This window comes from Canis lupus, chromosome 28, assembly GCF_048164855.1.
Source record: "Canis lupus baileyi chromosome 28, mCanLup2.hap1, whole genome shotgun sequence".
Lineage (NCBI taxonomy): Eukaryota > Metazoa > Chordata > Mammalia > Carnivora > Canidae > Canis > Canis lupus.
Window position 1 is genome coordinate 10,051,599 of NC_132865.1, and position 19,963 is coordinate 10,071,561.

Consider the following 19,963-nt stretch of genomic DNA (forward strand, 5'->3'; position numbering starts at 1 on the left):
GTCAAAGTGTCACAAAGTGTCATTACTGTTTGGTACTTTGTCATCACCACCACCTCTGCCCTCAAGGACGTCGCGTGTCAGATAAAGGGCTAGTGTCCAAGATCTATAAAGAACTTATTAAACTCAACACCAAAGAAACAAACAATCCAATCATGAAATGGGCAAAAGACATGAACAGAAATCTCACAGAGGAAGACATAGACATGGCCAACAAGCACATGAGAAAATGCTCTGCATCACTTGCCATCAGGGAAATACAAATCAAAACCACAATGAGATACCACCTCACACCAGTGAGAATGGGGAAAATTAACAAGGCAGGAAACCACAAATGTTGGAGAGGATGTGGAGAAAAGGGAACCCTCTTACACTGTTGGTGGGAATGTGAACTGGTGCAGCCACTCTGGAAAACTGTGTGGAGGTTCCTCAAACAGTTAAAAATAGACCTGCCCTATGACCCAGCAATTGCACTGCTGGGGATTTACCCCAAAGATACAAATGCAATGAAACGCCGGGACACCTGCACCCCGATGTTTCTAGCAGCAATGGCCACGATCGCCAAACTGTGAAAGGAGCCTCGGTGTCCATCGAAAGATGAATGGATAAAGAAGACGTGGTCTATGTATACAATGGAATATTCCTCAGCCATTAGAAAAGACAAATACCCACCATTTGCTTCGACGTGGGTGGAACTGGAGGGTATTATGCTGAGTGAAGTAAGTCAGTCGGAGAAGGACAAACATTATATGTTCTCATTCATTTGGGGAATATAAATAATAGTGAAAGGGAATATAAGGGAAGGGAGAAGAAATGTGTGGGAAATATCAGAAAGGGAGACAGAACATGAAGACTCCTAACTCTGGGAAACGAACTAGGGGTGGTAGAAGGGGAGGAGGGCGGGGGGTGGGGGTGAATGGGTGACGGGCACTGAGGGGGGCACTTGATGGGATGAGCACTGGGTGTTATTCTATATGTTGGCAAATTGAACACCAATAAAAAATAAATTTATAAAAAAATAAAACATTTGTAAGCAAAACAAAACAAAACAATAATGACAATGGCCGCAGCCACACACACATCCAAAAAAAGTAATTGGAAAAAAAAAGTAATTGAGCTGCTATTCATTAAAGGCTTATCATGGCCAGTGTCTGAACTAAGACGTTTACCCACATTCAGCTATGAGATCCCCGGCATTCTTTGAGGAAGATACTTTAATTGCCCCCTGAGGCTTTAGAGAAGCTAAATAACCAGCCCCAGGTCACACAGCTAATAGGGACTTAATAATAGCTTAATAGGGACTTACTAATAGGGAAAGGATGCCCCCCCCCATCCTTCCCCAGCTTGGCTCCACAGGCCCATTCATCCTATCCCCTTCCTGACTCTCACCTCTACAGGCTGCAGCCAGGAGTGAGGGAACCCACCTGATTTTTGATTCTTGGTCCAGAAGTTCTGCTGCCCTTTGGTCCCTGCTGAGAGGAAGGTGTTCGGCCCATGTCGTCTTGGAGGCATGGTAGGCTTGCTGTCCTAGGGCTGGAAGCTCAGCTGAACTGACTGCAGCCCTGGAGTGGTGGGTGTTCTGGGCTCAGAGTGAAAAATAAAGAGAATCCTGTGACCTGCCAGGATTATAAGTACTGTCCGTGCTGTCCAAGGGTTTGAGTTGGGTCAATTTGAATTTTCAAATTGAACTGGGCAGTGTTGTTTATGGACAAACTAATGCAAAAAGCTTCTTAGTGGTCATGAGCCTTCCATAAAAGATGTAAGGGTGGCTGTTCAACTATCATCTTCCACGGTCTCTTGCCATCCACACAGCAGCTGCATAATGTGGTAACTGCAAGTCCCAGGAGGTACCTCTTTGGGTAACCACTGTATTGTTTAGGGACCACTAAATACAGATCAACTTGAACTATTCTTCGTTAGACCTGACCTAAATACCCCATAGTGCAGCCTGCACCTCCTTCTGCTTCTGTAAATTCTTAATGAGGTTAGAATGTAACAGAAGAAAATCTTATACAACAGTAAGTACAATCAACTTTATGCTCCTCAGGATGCCTGGGTGGCTCAGCGGTTGAGCATCTGCCTTTGGCTCAGGTCCTGATCCCAGGGTCCTGGGATTGAGCCCTGCATCGGGCGCCCTGCTCAGTGGGGAATCTGCTTCTCCCTCTCCCCCTGCTCCTGTGCTTTCTCTCTCTCTCAAATAAATAAAATCTTTTTAAAAACTGGATTAGGGGGGATCCCTGGATGGCTCAGATCTCAGGATGGTGCCTGCCTTCGGCCCAGGGCATGGTCCTGGGGTCCCAGGATCAAGTCCCACATCGGGCTCCCTGCATGGAGCCTGCTTCTCTCTCTGCCTGTGTCTCTGCCTCTCTCTCTCTCTCTCTGTGTGTGTGTGTGTGTGTGTGTGTGTCTCATGAATAAATAAGTAAAATCTTTAAAAAATAAAATAAAAACCTGGATTAATTTATGCTGATATAATAGTGGCCAAACATTTAGTAAAAGTTCTATCTATATTCACTTCACTACACAAAACAATATACGTATATGTATGTATTTATATACAAACATATAATGAAGTACTGATATCCAAAATGTACAAAAAAATTCTTGAAACTCAACAATAAAAAAACAGTCTGATGAAAACAAAATGACCCCAAGACTTTAACAGACATCTTACCAGAGAACATATACGGATTGCAGGTATGCACATGAAAGATGCTCCACATCATATGTCATCAGGAAAATAGAAATAAAGACAATAATGCAATACTACTACATACTTATGGGAATAGTGAAAATCCAGAACACTGACAAACATCAAATGCTGCCAAGGCTGCGGAACAACAGGAACTCTCATTCATTCATGTTGGGAATGCAAAATGGGGCAGCTACTTTAGAAGATAGTTTGGCAGTCTCTTGCACACTAAACATATTCCTACCATATGATCCAGCTATCACACTACTCAGTATGTACACAAATGAGTTGAAAACTTATGTCCACATAAAAATCTGCTCATGGATGCTTCTAGCGGCTTTATTTAGGATTGCCAAAACTTGAAAGCAACCAAAATGTCCTTCAGTAGGTGAATGGATAATTAGACTATGAATGTTATTTAGTACTGATAAGAAATGAGCTATCAAGCCATGAAAAGACATAGAGAAAACTTAAATGCCATATTGGTAAGGGAAAGAAGCCAGTCTGAAAAGACTACATATTGTATGATCCCAACTATATAACATACTGAAAATGGCAAAACTGTGGAGACAGTACAGAGATCAACAGTTGCCAAGAAGAGAGGGAAGCGGTAGATGGAACACAGAGGATTTTTAGGGCAATGAAAATACTCTGTATGAGGGGCACCTGGGTGGCTCAGTGAGTTAAGCACCCAACTCTTGATTTCAACTCAGGTCATGATCTCAGTGTTGTGAGATGGAGCCCTGCATTAGGCTCCGTGCTGGGCATGGAGCCTGCTTAAGATTCTCTCTCTGCTCCTTCCCACACCTCCTCCCTCTATAAAAACAAAATAAAACCAAACAAAACTCTGTATGATATTACAATGATGAATACATGCCATTATACATTTGCCTAAACCTATAGAATATAAAACACCAAGAGTGAACCTAAGGCAAACTATGAACTTTAGATGATAAGGATGTACCAATTGAAGTTCATCATTTGTAATAAATATAGCCTCTGATGGATCAAGTTGATAATGGAGAAGGCTAAGCATTATTGGGAGCAGAGATTAGAGATTATACGGGAACTTTCTGTAACCTTCCTCTTGATTTTGTTGTGAACCCAAAATTGCTCTAATAAACTCTTTTTACTTTTTAAAAAGATTGTATTTGACAAAATTGCTCTAATAGTCTTTTTCTTTTGTTTTTTTTAAAAAAAGATTTTATTTATTTATTTTGACAAAGAGAGAGATCACACGCAGGGGGAGCAGCAGAGGGAGAGGGAGAAGTAGACTTTCCATTGAGCAGGGAGCCCAATACAGGGCTCGATCTCAGGACTCTGGGATCATGACCTAAGCCAAAAGCAGATGTTTGACTGACTGAGCCACCCAGATGCCCCATAAACAGTCTTTTTTTAAAAAGAGCAAAATAAATCCACAAGATACTAATGAAGTCATGTAACACATACATGCACACACACACACACACAGAGGAGGTAGCATGTAGGAGGTCTCACTACCAAATTTGGGACATTTTGGCATCAAAAAGAATAATAATAGTAATAGATTCCACTCCCCAAAATATCCATGAGTTCATAGTAATACTGAAAGAAAGAGAACGAAGAAAATGCTTCTTTATGAGAAAATGCAAGCTACTAAGTACAGATAAAGTGATAGAATTGTAAAATAATACTTTTTGCGAGCCCAGTGTAATATATGATTTAGGCAAGCATCCACAATGGGAGCTAAAACTTCTGGGTCAATAGGATAGTGACTCAGCCTGGGATTAAGAGACAAAATACATGTAATAAGCAAACATAATGTGTGACCCTCAATCAGATCCTAGATTGGAAAAAAAATGCTTTGGAGAGCATATAGGTGATATTATTGAATTGATCTTAATTTTCATAGGTATGGTGATGACACTGGCAATACTTTAGGAGATGAACGCCAAAGCCATAGGGCTTCATGAAGTACCTTCATGTCTGCAACTGACTCTCAGAGGCCTCAGTCAATAATTTGTGAATCTTGCTGAAGGATGTTTGGGTGCTCATGTTACTACACTCACAATTTTTTTGTAGGTTTTAATTTTTTCCAAAACAAATCTGGGGTGACAGAAATCTTCTACTTCCTCCAGTCAGTGAACCATTAGCTTGCTAAATAACCTTTTATAGGGGCACCTGAGTGGCTCAGTCGGTTGAGCATCTGCCTTCGGCTCAGGTCATGATCCCAGGGTCCTGGGATTGAGCCCCTTGTCGGGCTCCCTGCTCAGCAGGGAATCTCCCTCTCTCCCTGCCTCTCCCCCTGCTTGTGTTCTCTCTCTCTCTCTCTCTCTCATAAATAAATAAATAAAATCTTTAAAAGAAAATAAACCTTTTATAACTAGGTGTGGGTTTTCTCCTTAACAAAGAGCCTCTGTCTCCAGGTTCATAACCATGAAGTGCAAACAAGTAGAGGAAGATTAACACTCACCAGAGGACCCAGAAATCCTGACCTGATCATACTCTCCACTTCACTCTTGATTCAAACAGATCTAGTTTAAGCTTCCTTTGCAACCAATCATGCTTAAGTCACTCTTATTATAAATAAATAAATCTTTAAAAAAAAGGAGAGTCCTCTTCAGTGATCAGACACTTTGATCAGACACTGTATGTCATGAGCAGCCCTTGTACATTATAAGTCTTAGCCATAGAAAGATTTCATTTAGGATGGTAACATATTAAGAAAATACCAAAGTATGAGTTAATATTGTTCTATTAGGGCATATATACAGATTTTTCCTCTGAGATGTACATTTTTAAGGATCCTTTTTTTTTAAGATTTATTTATTTGACAGAGAGAAGAGAGCACATAAGCAGGAAGAGCAGGGAGCCCAATATCCCAGGGAGCCCTGGGATCATGACCTGCACCGAAGGCAGATACGCAACCAACTGAGCAACCCAGGCACCCCCAAAAGATTCTTTTTAGAAACTCTGAATGTGAAACCAAGTGCCTATTATATCTGACTTTTCTTGAGCAGTAAACTGAGATGAGCAAGGTTTTTCAGTTACCTAGAGAGGCAGGCCACACAGCTGAGGACAGAGCACCAATCTGCAGAGTTCCAAGTCCAAGGCTCTCCAGTCTGTGCCCATTTCCTTCATTCAAGTCCTGGGATTTGCACAGCTGGGACTTATTAACCATAGGAACGTCTCATCATTTGATATCTCATGGAGAGTGTTGGTTTTATGGAGTTGACACTATATGGGGGTTTCGATTTCCTTAATTTCCCACTCCTAAGGTTATCCTAAGGTTAGGATTGCATAATGCCATCTCCTATAGGGGTTACAGGATTGGCCCAGGTGACCCAGGTTTCATGCCAAGATGGGACTACTCAGACCAGAACTGAAAAAGTAGCTTCAATGAAACACCTCTCAAGCTACTTTGGAGATTATAACTTTCAAAAACAGGAGCTGAACATTTTGTCCCATATTGTCAGACAAGAACCTACACTGCCAAAACCCTACCTCCTATATTTTTGGTCTTTTTGTTTAATCTCATACAGTCTTCTAACAGGAATTTATCACACCCTATTTTATAGTGTTTCATATCTTATTTGAGCATATCATAAAAGTAGATAAAGCAGGAAAGATAAAAAGAGAAAGCTGAGATTGTTTAATAGGAAATACATTTGTATAGACATCAGATCAATGTTGAAAAGTATAGACAGGGGTGCCTGGGTGGCTCAGTCAGTTAAGCATCTGCCTTCAGTTCAGGTCATGATCCCCAGGTCCTGGAATGGAGCCCCCAGTCAAGCTCACTCCTCGGTGGGGGGCCTGCTTCTCCCTTTCCCTCTGCCTGCCTGCTGTTCACCCCACTTGATAATAAATTACCTTCATAGTTGATGGGCCTAAGTATGCAGTGTTCCATAGGATTCCATGTTTACCTACCTTCTTCTGTCCTTTAGGGAAGGGCAGTTTGTTCTCTCAACAGCAATACCCCAATCCCCATCTCACCATCAAGCTAGGTTTGATAGACCTCCATTCCAAGAAGTTCTCTACCTGGGGATCCCTGGGTGGCTTAGCTGTTTGGTGCCTGCCTTTGGCCCAGGGTGTGATCCTGAGGTCCTGGGATCGAGTACCATATTGGGCTCCCTGCATGGAGCTTTCTTCTCCCTCTGCCTGTCTCTCATGAATAAATAAATAAAACCTTAAAAAAAGAAAAAGAAAAGGAAGTTCTCTATCTACATACCACCATTTTGCCACCAAAGATTTGATGCATTAGCCTAACCTAGCAAAACCCCCAACTCACACCAAACATGTACCATCATATCTTTTATAACCTGTGTTACCAACTCCTCTTCCTCTCGATCATTGCCATCAGCATAGTAATATGTTTCTCAAAGGGAAAACCACTCCCTGAACATACATTCAGCTCCCATTTGCTGCCCACCCAACCTGTCTGTTCCTCCTTGCATTCTTCTATACCCAACTGTATCAGTAAAGTTTCTCCAGAAAAACAGAACCACTACTGTGTGTGTGTGTGTGTGTGTGTGTGTGTGTGTGTGTGTGTGTGTGTAAAAGAGATTTAGTATAAGGGATTGGCTCACACAGTTATGGAAACTGACAAGTCCTGAGATTTACAAGATGAGCTGGCAAGCTGAAACTTGGGAGACCCAATGGTGCAGTGTCAGTCTGAGGTTGGCAGGCTCAAGAACCTGGAAGAGCCAATGTTGCAGGTCAAGTCTGAGGGCAGGAAAAAGCCCATGTCCCAGTTCAGAAGCAGTCAGGTGGGAGGTATTCTGCTTTTCTCTGGAGAGGGTTAGACTTTTTATTCTATTAAGACCTTCAACTGGTTGAATAAGGCCCACCCGCATTAAGGAGAGCAATCTGCTTTACTCTGTCTGCTCGTTTAAATGCTCACTTCATTCGAAAGACACCCTCACAGGGATGTCTGGGTGGCTCGGCAGTTAAGCGCATCTGCCTTTGGCTCAGGGAGTGATCCTGGAGTACTGGGATCGAGTCCCGCATCAGGCTCCTTGTGGGGAGCCTGCTTCTCCCTCTGCCTGTGTCTCTGCCTCTCTTTGTGTGTCTCTCATAAATAAATAAAATCTTAAAAAAATAAAAGAAAAACACCCTCACAGATATACCCAGGTAATGACTGACCAAGTATCTGAGCATCCTGTGGCCCATAATCAAGTTGAGACATAACATCAGTCCTCACACCAACCTTTAAATTTTAGGGGTTTGGGACTTTCTACTAGGATCCCTTCTATCTATATACTCTCATCCTAGGTAACTCCACTGTCTTTGGACATAGTCTATCTAGTTTAGAAATCTATTCCAGCACTATCCAAGAGAAATATAACATGAGTCACAAATTCTAGCTCTATATATAACTTTAAATTTTCAACCAGTTACATTAAGAATAAGTTTTTAAAAGTTTTGAAATTTGTTTTTTTTTTTTAAGATTTTACTTATTTATTCATGAGAGACACAGAGAGTGAGAGGCAGAGAGATAGGCAAAGGGAAAAGCAGGCTTCATGCAGGGAGCCTGACATGGGACTCGATCCTGGGACCCTAGGATCACACCCTGAGCTGAAGGCAGGGGCTCAACCGCTAAGCCACTCAGGCATCCCTGAAATTTGTTTTAATGATTTATCTTATTTAACCACATATACCCAATACATTACTGTTTTAATATGAATCTATAAAAAATATTAATGGGTGAGTGATTTATCAATGCATTCTCTCTCAGCTCTAAATTCACCATATATTACCTTCTCTCTGATAATGGAGCTTCAAGAATGTCTTCTTTGCAGCAAGCACAATGCTAACCTTTTCTCAGTAGAAGGATGTTACTGGAGAGGGACTGGTTTCCTGGTTCTGGCGTGCTGCATTTTGTTTTCTTCTTGCTCCTGCTGGGCGTCTGGCAGAGATGTGTGGGCCGACATGCAGGGATACTGTGGCTCAGCCTCATACCAAGAGTGTGCGGCCCCAGCCCCAACCCAGTAACCCTCTCCTCATAACTCTCCAAGCAAACACCACACATCCCAGCTCTCATGCCGCCCTGATGGAAAGTAGATGCCTCAACGCCCTCTACACACCTGCCCACCAGCCCCAGGCAGCCTGCACATGGATGCTGTTTTCCATAGTGCTTCTGACACAGGCACTGCCCTCTGGGTTTTGTAGCACCCTGCTGGACAGGAGGTTCCCAGTGCTCTGAGTCTCTTTGCATACCAGACTTGGCCCACTGTAGTGGGTGTCTCCTGCTCACCTGGCAACCATGGACCAGCTCTGGCGTGGACCACCCCATGAACTTCTCTGCCATCTGGTGGGCTGCTACTATGCTCCTCCAGTGATCTGAATCCCAACCTTGCGGGGGAAGCCAACTTCCAAGTTCATCCTTCCTTGGAAACTCTCCCTTAGCCTAAGGATATTCTTTATAGTTCTCTTAACATCTTAGTGCTTGTTATAGTTAACAATTATTTTTGTCAACTTTCCATGTTCAAACTATTGTAGGATTTTTGTCTCCTGGTTGGACCTTAACTGATACAATTATACCTTTCACTTTTTTTTTTTTTTTATCTTATTAGGTCTTCTAAATCTGGTGCATATTTTACTCTTCTAGAATATCTCAGTTCAGGGGCATCTGGGTGATTCAGTAGTTGAGCATCTACCTTTGGCTCAGGGCATGATCCTGGTGTCCTGGGATTGAGTCCCACATCAGGCTCCCCGTAGGGAACCTACTTCTCCTTCTGCCTATGTCTCTGCCTCTCTCTGTGTGTCTTTCATGAATAAATAAATAAAATCTTTTTTTTTTAAGAATATATTAGTTCAGGCTAGCCCATTACAAGTGATTGATAGCCACATGTGGTGAGAGGCTACTATATTGGGCAGCATAGCTCTAGGTCCACTGGATTGCATCTACCTGCTGCAATTTATAGTACCTAAAATAGAATTATTTATTTCCTCCCCATCAGTTTCATTCCCACAGTTTCCTCTATCTTATTAAATGGTGCCACCATCCACCCAATTGCACAAGTCAGAAACTTAATAATCATACCAATTCCGGCTATTCTCTTTCTCCTTTCCCTTCTAAATTTTGTCTATTTTAGCCCTTAACCAGTTGATATGACAAAAGAAAACTAAACTATAAACATGAAACAAAACTCAAAAGATGAGTAATTTTTAAGAAGTCCTCATGTTATTTCTTCCTAATCAAAATCTCAGCTTCTTAAAATGTATCAAGACTCCGTATCAATAAAGATGTGGTGAATTTGGCATGCTAAAACATTATTGGTAGAATTATAAAATATATAGTCTTTCTGAAAACAATTTGGTAATTTAAATCAAGTATTTTAAGTGTTCATAACCTTTAGATCTCTTTCCTAGGCATGCTCTCCAAGAAAATATTAGGAGATCCTCTCACAGGTTTATGTACAAAGATGTTCACCACATGTGTATCATATCTCAAAATAACAAAACCTTCATTTTTTTAAAGATTTTATTTATTTATTCATGAGAGACACTAAGAGAGTGAGGCAGAGACACAGGCAGAGGGACAAGCAGGCTCCACGCAGGGATCTCGATGCGAGACCTGATCCCGGACCTGCCGGATCACACCCTGGGCTGAAGCAGGCACTGAACTGCTGAGCCACCCAAGGATCCCCCAAATCCTCATTTTAAAGTGAAGGCTGGCAGCTTCTGTCACAGTAACAGGGGAAATTGTCTCAATTTCTACTATCTGTAATTATTGTAATTTTTGTAAATAAACTCACTTTTGTTTGGAAAAAAAACAGATGTTTACCACAATGTATTTATAATAGAAAAAAAATCTAGAGACAACAGAAATGTCAGTGATAAGAAGAGAGTGGAAAAAACTTATTGTATATCAGAAAGATGCAATTTCAAAAAGACAAATTTATTTTCAATATACTTATTAAGTATATGTGTTTACATTTATAGATTATTTTATAGATTACAAATTTTTATCTAGACAGAAATTCCAATTCCAATAAATAACATAGTATAACTGCTTAGGGAAAAAGCTGCAAAGAAAAATACTTTTGAAAATCTGCATGGTGGAATTTATTCATTGTTCAAAACATTTATTAGATTACCCTTAGATGCTGGCAGTTTTGGGGTGCCTGGGTAATGCTGTTGGTTAAGTGTCTGACTCTTGGTTTCAGCTCAGGTTGTGATCTCAAGGTTGTGATCTCAGGGTCATGAGATGGAGCCTGTGTCAGGCTCTGCACTCAGTGTAGAGTCTGCTTAAGATTCTCTCTGCCTCTTCCCCTCCCCTCCTCTAAAATAAATAAATAAATAAATAAATAAAATCTTTAAAAAAAAAAAAAAGACAGGTTCTTGCCGGAAGTGGAGAGCAGCTGATCGCAGTCGGGAGGTGGTACATTATGGCTGACATGCAAAATCTGGTGGAAAGATTGGAGAGGGCACTGGGCCTCCTGGAGGCAGTATCCCATGCCTCTGACACGCACTGTGGGTATGGAGACAGTGCTCCAAAAGCAGAAGCAGCTCCATGTGTGCAAGCATTTGCCTCACTCCTTGCTGGTCCTGTGGCCGAGTACCTGAAGGTCAATAAAGAGACTGGGGGAGACGTGCAGAAACATGCGGAGATGGTCCACACAGGTCTGAAGTTGGAGCGAGCTCTCTTGGTTACAGCCTCTCCGTGTCAGCAGCCGGCACACAATAAGCTTTCTGACTTGTTGGTACCCAAAGCAGGGCAGATCCAAGAAGTGATAACCTTCTGGGAGAATAACTGAGGCAGCAAGTTGTTGTCAGTGAAAGTACCAGGCCCTGGGTTGGGTGGCTATGGCTCCCAAGCCTGGTCTTTATGTGAAATAAATGAATGATGCTGCCCTGTTTTACACAAACCGAGTCCTCAAGGAGTACAAAGATGTTGATAAGAAGCATGTGGATTGGGTCAAAGCTTATGTGAGTATATGGACAGAGCTACAGGCTTACATTAAGGAGTTCCATACCACCGGACTGGCCTGGAGCAAAACGGGGCCTGTGGCACAACAACTGAGTGGACTGCCATCTGGACCCTCTGCTGGATCGGGTTCTCCTCCCCCATCCCCACCAGGCCCACCTCCCACACCAGACCCCACCAGTTCAGGCTCAGATGAGTCTGCTTCCCGCTCAGCACTGTTTGCGCAGATTAATCAGGGGGAGAGCATCACACATGCCCTGAAACATGTATCTGATGACATGAAGACTCACAAGAACCCCTCCCTGAGGCCCAGAGTGGTCCAGTACGAAGTGGCCCCAGACGGTTCTCTGCACCTAAACCAGGAGTCAGGCCATCCCCCAAGCCAACCACAAAGAAGGAGCCAGCTGTACTTGGAACTGGAGAGCAAGTGGAGAGTGGAAAATCAGGAGAATGTTTCCAACCTGGTGATTGATGACACAGAGCTGAAACAGGTGGTTACATATACCAATGTGTCAACACAACATTGCAAATCAAGGGCAAAATAAACTCCATTATGGTAGATAACTGTAAGAAACTCGGTCTGGTGTTCTATGACGTGGTGGGCATTGTGGAGATAACCAATAGTAGGGATGTCAAGGTTCAGGTAATAGGTAAAGTGCTAACCATTTCCATCAACAAAACAGTTGGCTGCCATGTTGACCTGAGCAAGAATTCCCTGGATTGCGAGATAGGGCCAAATCTTCTGAGATGAATGTCATCATTCCTACCGAAGGCGGTGACTATAATGAATTCCCAGCCCCTGAGCAGTTCAAGACCCTATGGAATGGGGAGAAGTTGATCACCACAGTGACAGAAATTGCTGGATAAGAGAAGTGCCACTGGGTTCTTTGCCCTCCCCCTCACACCATGGGATAAATCTGTATCAGGACGGTTCTTTTCTAGATTTCCTTTACCTTTCTGCTCTTAAACTGCTTCTCTGCTCTGAGAAGCACAGATCCCTGCCTTCACTGAAATATACCTCAGGCTGAGATTTGGGGCGGGAGAGCAGGTCAGCTGATCTTCTGTAGGAAGGTACAGCTTCTCCCTATCACCCCAACCACACCACCAGTCCATTCTCTGGGAACCACACACCAGGACTGGTATGTTTTAGGTTTCAGCCTTTGGGGGTTATTTGACCAACAGTCTTTCCAGAAGAATAAAACAGTACCCAGGGATTAACAGATCAGAATGTTCACACAAGGTCATCTTTTTCTAACAATGAGCGTGAAGGTAGCAGAGGCTGGGGAGATCCTAGCCAGTTCTTCTAGCCAAACTAATTTTTCACTGCTGACCAGCGAGGGAGGGCATGCACTGGACCAAAGGCTGAAGCTTGGCCATCTAGCATTCCAAGCATCATTGTTTCCTGTAAGCATTCCTTTTATTCTGTATTCCATCCTGGCTTGGCCTGAACCTGGGTGCAGGTTCTCCTGTATCAGCTGCTGGCAGTGCCCTGCACCCAGGCCACTTAAAAGAGTCTTGGCCCCTTCCTTTCACTGGGGTCCCTGCCCAGCACCTTCCTATAGAGACAGCTTAGACAAAAAAAGACAAAAAAAAAAGAGGAAAGCACACCATTCCGAGGAGTCTGAAATTCCTTCCTCCTTCCGTGCTAGGTTCCTGTCCACCTTCATTGTCTCCTTTGCCCTGTCATGCTCAACTGTTTTTGGTTTCTGTCCGGGCATCTGATCAAAGGACTAACGTCTCCACTGCAGCCTGGTTTTAGGTCTTATATAAAAATCTTGCACAGCACTGCTGATGTAAATTACAGTTTTTCTCTCTAGGACACTTACCAAAATATGCAACTTTTTTGGTGGGAAGTGAGATTGTCCTGTTGACTTCTACCCATTTCCTGAGGCCTGTGGAAATAAACCTTTATGTACTTAAAGTTATACATAAAATAGAATAAAATTAATACCAAAAAAAAAAACAAACCCTAAACAGAACAAAAAAGACAAAGAAAAATGCTAGGCGGTTTTAAGCACAGGGAATATACACTAGTCAGCCTCCAGGATAGTCTTCAATGATCCTCACCTCCTGGTATTTAATTTTTTTTGTGTAGTCGCCTTCCTTACTGAATAGGATGAGCATATATGAATAATAAACAGAGTGGAAGTGATAGTGTATGGCTTCTGAGTTTAAGTCATAAAAGACACTGCAGTTTCTCCCTTGCTCTCTTGGATCCTCAGCCTGGAGGTAGCCAGCTTCCACATCGTGAGAATACTCAAACAGCCCCAGGGAGAGGTCCTCCCAGAGAGGGTTTCTGGCATCCTGGCACTAGTCAGCACCAACTTATAGCCATGTGAGTGAGTGGCTTTGCAAGTAGATCCCCTCAGCCCCAATCAAGGCTTCAGATGACTGCTGCCCCGGCCAATACCTAATTGAACCTCAGGAAAGACCCTGAGCCAGAACCATCAAGCCAAACCGCAAGCCAAATTCCACATCCACTAAAATTATGAGATACTAAATGAGGACTGTTGTTGTGAGTGACTAAATTTTGGGGTGATTTGTTACATGTTAGAAAACGAATACAGAAGCAAGCAAACAAAACCAGATAGAAAGCTCTGCCTTTACGGAGCTGACATTCCAGCAGGAGGAGACAGATAAAAAACAAAATGAATAAATATATGGTATGCTATGGAACAATAATGGGATAGCAGAGAAGGAATGTAGGTGGACTTGGAATTTTACAGAAGTAGTCAGTGAAGCCCTTCACTGAAAAAGACATCTCAGAGAAGATCTGAAGGACATGAGAAAGGAGCCTTGCAGATATTTAGGAGGAGAGTGCTCCGGGCAGAAGGGTTGAGGAGTTACATGCTTGGCATGGATTACAGAACAGTAAGAAAGCAGTGGGACCAAGGGGGCAGGGAAGGGGGTTACATATGGCTTCACAGGCTAGAGTAAGCACTTTGGCTTTTATTCTGAATGACATGGGGAACGTTGGGGATTTTGAGTTTAGGAATGACATGATCTGATTAACATTTTAACAGGATTCCTGTGGCTGCTGGGTTTGCATAGAGATTAAAGCAGGGGAACCAGTCAGGAAGCTATCATAATAATCCAAATGAGAGGAAGGTGATGGAGAATAAAATCAGAATATAATCATGGCTGGTTATTTGTTTTCTTCTTTATACTTTTCTGAATTTTCCCTTTTAACAATGACTCTTCATGGCCTTCCCGATCCAAAAGAAAAACAAGTCTTCAAGGAGGCAAATGTTTGTGAGAACTTTTAGTCCTCTGTATTTTCTGGTTATATTTATGAAAATATAGATGACCATGTCATTCTTAGTCGGATTTCAGCACAACAGGGGTTGCTACAAAACGACACAAAGAAAAAAAGTTAAAAACTGTCGACTTTAGTCTGTGCAGACTCAACACAACCATTTCAAATGAAAAACAAAATTATTGTTGAGCTTTAGACAGCTTGAGTGTTTGCATTATCAACTAAACTTGATAATTACAAAGCTCAGCATCCTTTCATTTTTTACTTTGAAATACCGTTCAAATTTAGAGGTCCAATTGCAATTAAACAGCACACTGTCTTCTTTGCCGTTGCCAATTTTCTGAGTTTTAAACATGCATCTGCTAAATATTCCACAATGCCTGTAGTTTTTAATCATTACTCGCATTTTAACCAAGCATCACAGAAAAATGTGCCCTGGGGCACCTGAGTGGCTCAGCTGATTAAGTATCTGCCTTTGGCTCAAGTCTTGATCCTAGAGTCCTGATGGAGTCCTGCCTCCGGCTCCCTGCTTGCTCCCTGCTCGGTGGGGAGCCTGCTTCTCCCTCACCCTCTGCTGCTCCCCCTACTTGTGCTCTCTCACTTGTGCTCTCTCTCAAATGAATAAATAAAATCTTTAAAAAATAATGCGTCCTTGGAATGCCTGGGTGGCTCAGCGGTTGGGTGCCTGCCTTCGGATAGTGAACCGGGATTCGGGATCGAGTCCCACATCGGGCTCCCTGCGAGGAGCCTGCTTCTCCCTCTGCCTGTGTCTTTGCCTCTCTCTCTCAGTCTGTTTCTCTCATGAATAAATAAATAAATCTTTTAAAAAGTGCCCTGTGAATATTTTCATTGCCTTTGTGCTATGTATTTGAGCATTCTTAATCTTCAAATATTTCATATACAAGCTCTCCTTTGTGACTATAATTAGTTTAGTTCCAGGGTTTCTAGGCACTTGGCCAGGATATTACTCTGGATAAAAATCTGTTCGAATAAGTTAAAAATATATATGTTGAGCACCTAACATTCCTGAGGAACAGTGCTACAAGAAGATAAAAATAAGTGTTCTTCTAGGCATTTTTAGTCACGGGAAAGGTGACAAAGCTCTAAAGTCACTTCTGTATATTGGCTACAATATCTTGCTTGCTTTTTTATACTTCAGGGCATTTTATTTCATTTAGCAAGTGTTTATGCCACACCTCCCATGTGCTGGAAATACAGAATCCTATGTGGGGACACAAGGGCAACTGAGTCAGAGACCGGCCCTTGAAGAGCACACGGACTAGTCGAGAGACAAACATGCATACAAGTAATATGATATTTCAATTACAGAAAATATATAGTGAAACACTAAAGCCTGTGACCTACCTCCTGCAGCTTAATAATAACCCATAGAAGTGAATCATTTTTCCTTCCCCCAAAAGGGCTAATCGTCTCTTTTCATTTACAGGTTCTAACACTCCAGATATTTCCAGGAATTTGGCCTAGTTAGAAAGGTGGGGGGTCCTGTCCATTCTGCTCCACTTTATTATACAGACTGTGTTACAGATATGTTTATTCTCAGTCTAAAATTAAATGCTCTGTCACTGAGGAGTCAGAGGGAAACTATTTCCATAATTAATCATGAAAATTTTCATGATCTAATTGGCCCCTCACAAGATATGCAGATTCATTGGAAGATAGCTTTCCTATTTACTTGGCCCACAAAGAAACTATACAGCAAGGCAAAATGCATATCATTTCTACTGACTGTTCTTGCACTGATACTCAGGGGAGCCATAGCAGGTGCGCCGTCATCCAGGCTCTCTGTCAGCTATTTCTTGAACCCCTGCCTCCTTGCCTGCCATCATTCCTTCTTCCAATCTACTTTCATGCCGCCAACTAAATTCATTCCCTGTAACGAGCCATAGCATCTGTGGGGGGAGGGGTGTGGAGGAAAGGGGAGTCCATTGCATATATAATAAAAATCCAAACTTTGCTATCTGCTTGTCTGTTTTTTCTCCTTTCCCCTTTCTTTTCCTTTCTCTCTTTTTCTTTCTTTCTTCTTCCTTCCTTCTTCCCTTCCCTCTTTCCATCATAATTAAGGCTAAAAGACGTTAGGTTTTAGTAAGGGAGGGGAGATAGCAGCATCCTAGGGGAAGTCAGAGCCTGAGAAGGGTAAGGGAACCATCTCTGCAGGTGGCAGTAGCCAGAGTGGATGATTCAACGGATGGTGTGAGCCCAATGGGGGTGAGGAGCGTATCTCCATGAAGTCAGGATGAAAGAGGTGGCAACAGTGAAGGAAGATTGGTTACTAAGAGGAAGATAATCAAATGAGTGACTAGTACATATATTTAGAATAATGGGAGCCAGGTTTCTCACTTGGTGGAGAAAGAAATTACAAATATGAAAAGGTAGAAAGCTAAAATAAATCCTATGGTTTCAACTGGAATTGGAGATACTGACATAAACTCATGGTTTTATATATAGAAATAAACACAGTTGGTGAGGTGTGGGAACATGTATAGATAGGTAGATAGACAGGCAAATAGTATGTACATCCATGCACATATTGCCTAGATCTGCCCACTGAGGCCTAGAAGCATCAATATTCCAGGGCTTGGCTTCTAAATATTATTCTCCACTGAAAGGAACCAGGGCTTCATGGAGAAATGACTAATTCTGGGACTTGGAATATATAGGCCCAAAATGAACCTGAAGTGCTTTGCTGTGTCAGAAAGTAAGAAGGTGGCCAATGATCGATGGGAGCAAGTCAAAAGGATGTATGTGGAGGAGCACTCACTGGCCAAATCTCAGGCAATGTAAACATCAAAATGAATTATGATAATAAAAGGCTATAATCCATTGAATAAAATAGCAACCCGTGAGCCTGTACTAATATAAACAAATGAATAAATGAACAGAGAACAAAGTTTTTATTTACAATGGCATGTCAACTGATGACTATAGAAAGAATGACAAAAGTATAAAAATTACAATTTGGGGGCGGCCCGGGTGATTCAGCAGTTTAGTGCCACCTTCAGCCCAGGGCGTGATCCTGGAAACCTAGGATAGAGCCCCACATTGGGCTCCCTGCATGGAGCCTGCTTCTCCCTCTGCCTGTGTCTCTGCCTCTCTCTCTGTTTCTCATGAATAAATAAAATATTTTTAAAAATTACAATTTGGGAATCAACACAGTAATAATTAAATTATCCAAGAAACATCAGTGACTACCAAAACCAGCATGAAAGTTTGATGAGGAGTAAAATAGTGGCATAGTCTCAAACAGCTCCTCACAAAATACTCATTGATTAAAAGAGGAAAGGAGTAAATCTGTGGGAAGAGTTGAGAAAAAAAATCTTAAGCAACCAAAGTTAACATCCACATAATGGGACAAATTTCAGTCACGAACCACCTGATGGGATGCAATGAGACCACAGCACCACTTCTGGGGTATTTCTGTTCACGTCCTTTCCCAAAAGTATATCCTGAATCAAGTTATGAGGAAACAGAAAAACTCCCAATTATGAAACGTTCTACAAAACAGACTATTATTTTTTAAAGTGTCAAGCTAGGAAAGCCAAAGCAAGATTGAATTACAATTCCAAGTAAGAGTTGATTAAAGAGAGGGGTGCCAGGGTGGCTCAGTCAGTTAAGTGTCCAACTCTTGATTTCAGCTCAAGCCATGATCTTAGGGCCTAGATGGAGCCCTAGGTCAAGCTCTGCATAGAGCCCCAAGTCAAGCCCCAAGTTGAGCACCATCACCCCCCCACCCCCAGACTCAGCACTGAGTCTGCTTGTCCCTCTCCCTCCCCTGCTGCTCACTACTCACTCGAGCAGCTAGCTCCCATGCAAGGCACACAGGGGCATTATGTGAGCTAGCCATAGAGCCAGAAACTGACCAACATGCATGCCGTGCTTGTAGGGGTGAAAGGAGTCCAGTATGGCTGAGGAAGTGGGAGTACGCAGGTATCTTTGAAGATGACGCTAGTATAATGAGCTAAAGAAGGGCCTTGATAACCAAGAAGGATTTATTTTATTTATTTTGAAAGAGTTTCAAACTGACAGAAAAATAATAATACAAGGTTTTTCTTTTCTGAACCATTTGAGACTAAGTTACTGATAAAATATTCTCATTTCCCCAAACACTTTTCATGCGTATTTCCTACAAATAAGAATATTCTCCACATAACAAAAAAGTCACCCAAAATAAGGAATCTAATCATCCTACTACCTACTCACCCTACAAGTACGGCATGCATGTCCATTTCTGGCTCTAGGGCTCGCTCACGTCATGTTCCATTCCTAGGCTTCATAGCTCCATTTGCCTGTAAAAAGTTTGAGTATAAGAAACATTATAACCCTTAAGTGCCTGAGCGTAAGTATCTCAGAAACATCATAAAACTTAAATTTTTAAATCAAATTAAATCTGGCTCCAAACTTTCACTCTTTAACTTGGCATAAAAATTCCATCTCAGTCTCAAGTACATATGAAGTAAGTGCCTTACCCCATACCCAGAAAATGGAAACTTTCTTTGGTCTTCAGTCCATCACAGTGGCTGCTACAATGCTCAATATTAATGGCTAGATTTCATTTGCAGGCAGAAAGCTCCATCCTTTCTGCAACCCTTGTTTGTGTAGGGATCTTATGCTACTACTCCTCAGGCCATGGTGGTATGTGCCACAAGGACAAAAGCCTCAGACACTTGCAGAAAACTGTTAACCACCCTCTCCCCCAAATATTTCCTCAACTTCCAGAAGCTCATCTTCTCCCCTAGGATTAAGCCATTTCCCTTTTCCATTTCCTAAGGAACACCCAGGTGGGAATGTCTGAAACATTTCTAGAAACTTCCATTTTCTGTCCAGAAACATGAAAATGCTTGATAACCATTAGAGACAAAGAAACTCAGACTCGTTATATAAAGCTTTAGCTACCCGAGAATGCTGGTAGAAAAAGTGTCTCTCATTCTTCTAAGACTTCTATTGCTTTGAGCTAATACTAGTAAAACCAATTATACCCCCTTGCTGCTCATCCTCTAAAGTGAGTTGGTAAAGTTTTTAAGTGTTTTTTTTTTTAAGATTTTATTTATTTATTCATGAGAGACATGGAGAGAGAGGCAGAGAGAAATCCTGC

The 19,963-nt window shown here is 42.1% G+C and overlaps 1 long non-coding RNA gene and 1 pseudogene across 2 annotated transcripts in view; both read left to right on the forward strand.

Annotated features, from left to right (window-relative positions):
* Window positions 1–19,963, forward strand: part of LOC140620178 (uncharacterized) — a 52,144-nt gene that overhangs the window by 30,670 nt on the left and 1,511 nt on the right. The window contains exons 1-2 of one of the 2 annotated variants that reach the window (XR_012019931.1): window positions 333–716; window positions 1,395–1,510. This is a non-coding gene — a long non-coding RNA (uncharacterized lncRNA). Of the gene's footprint in view, window positions 1–332; window positions 717–1,394; window positions 1,729–19,963 lie in introns of those variants that run through there. The other variant, XR_012019932.1, reaches the window with a different exon arrangement.
* On the forward strand, window positions 11,044–12,752 carry LOC140620171 (adenylyl cyclase-associated protein 1-like; annotated as a pseudogene).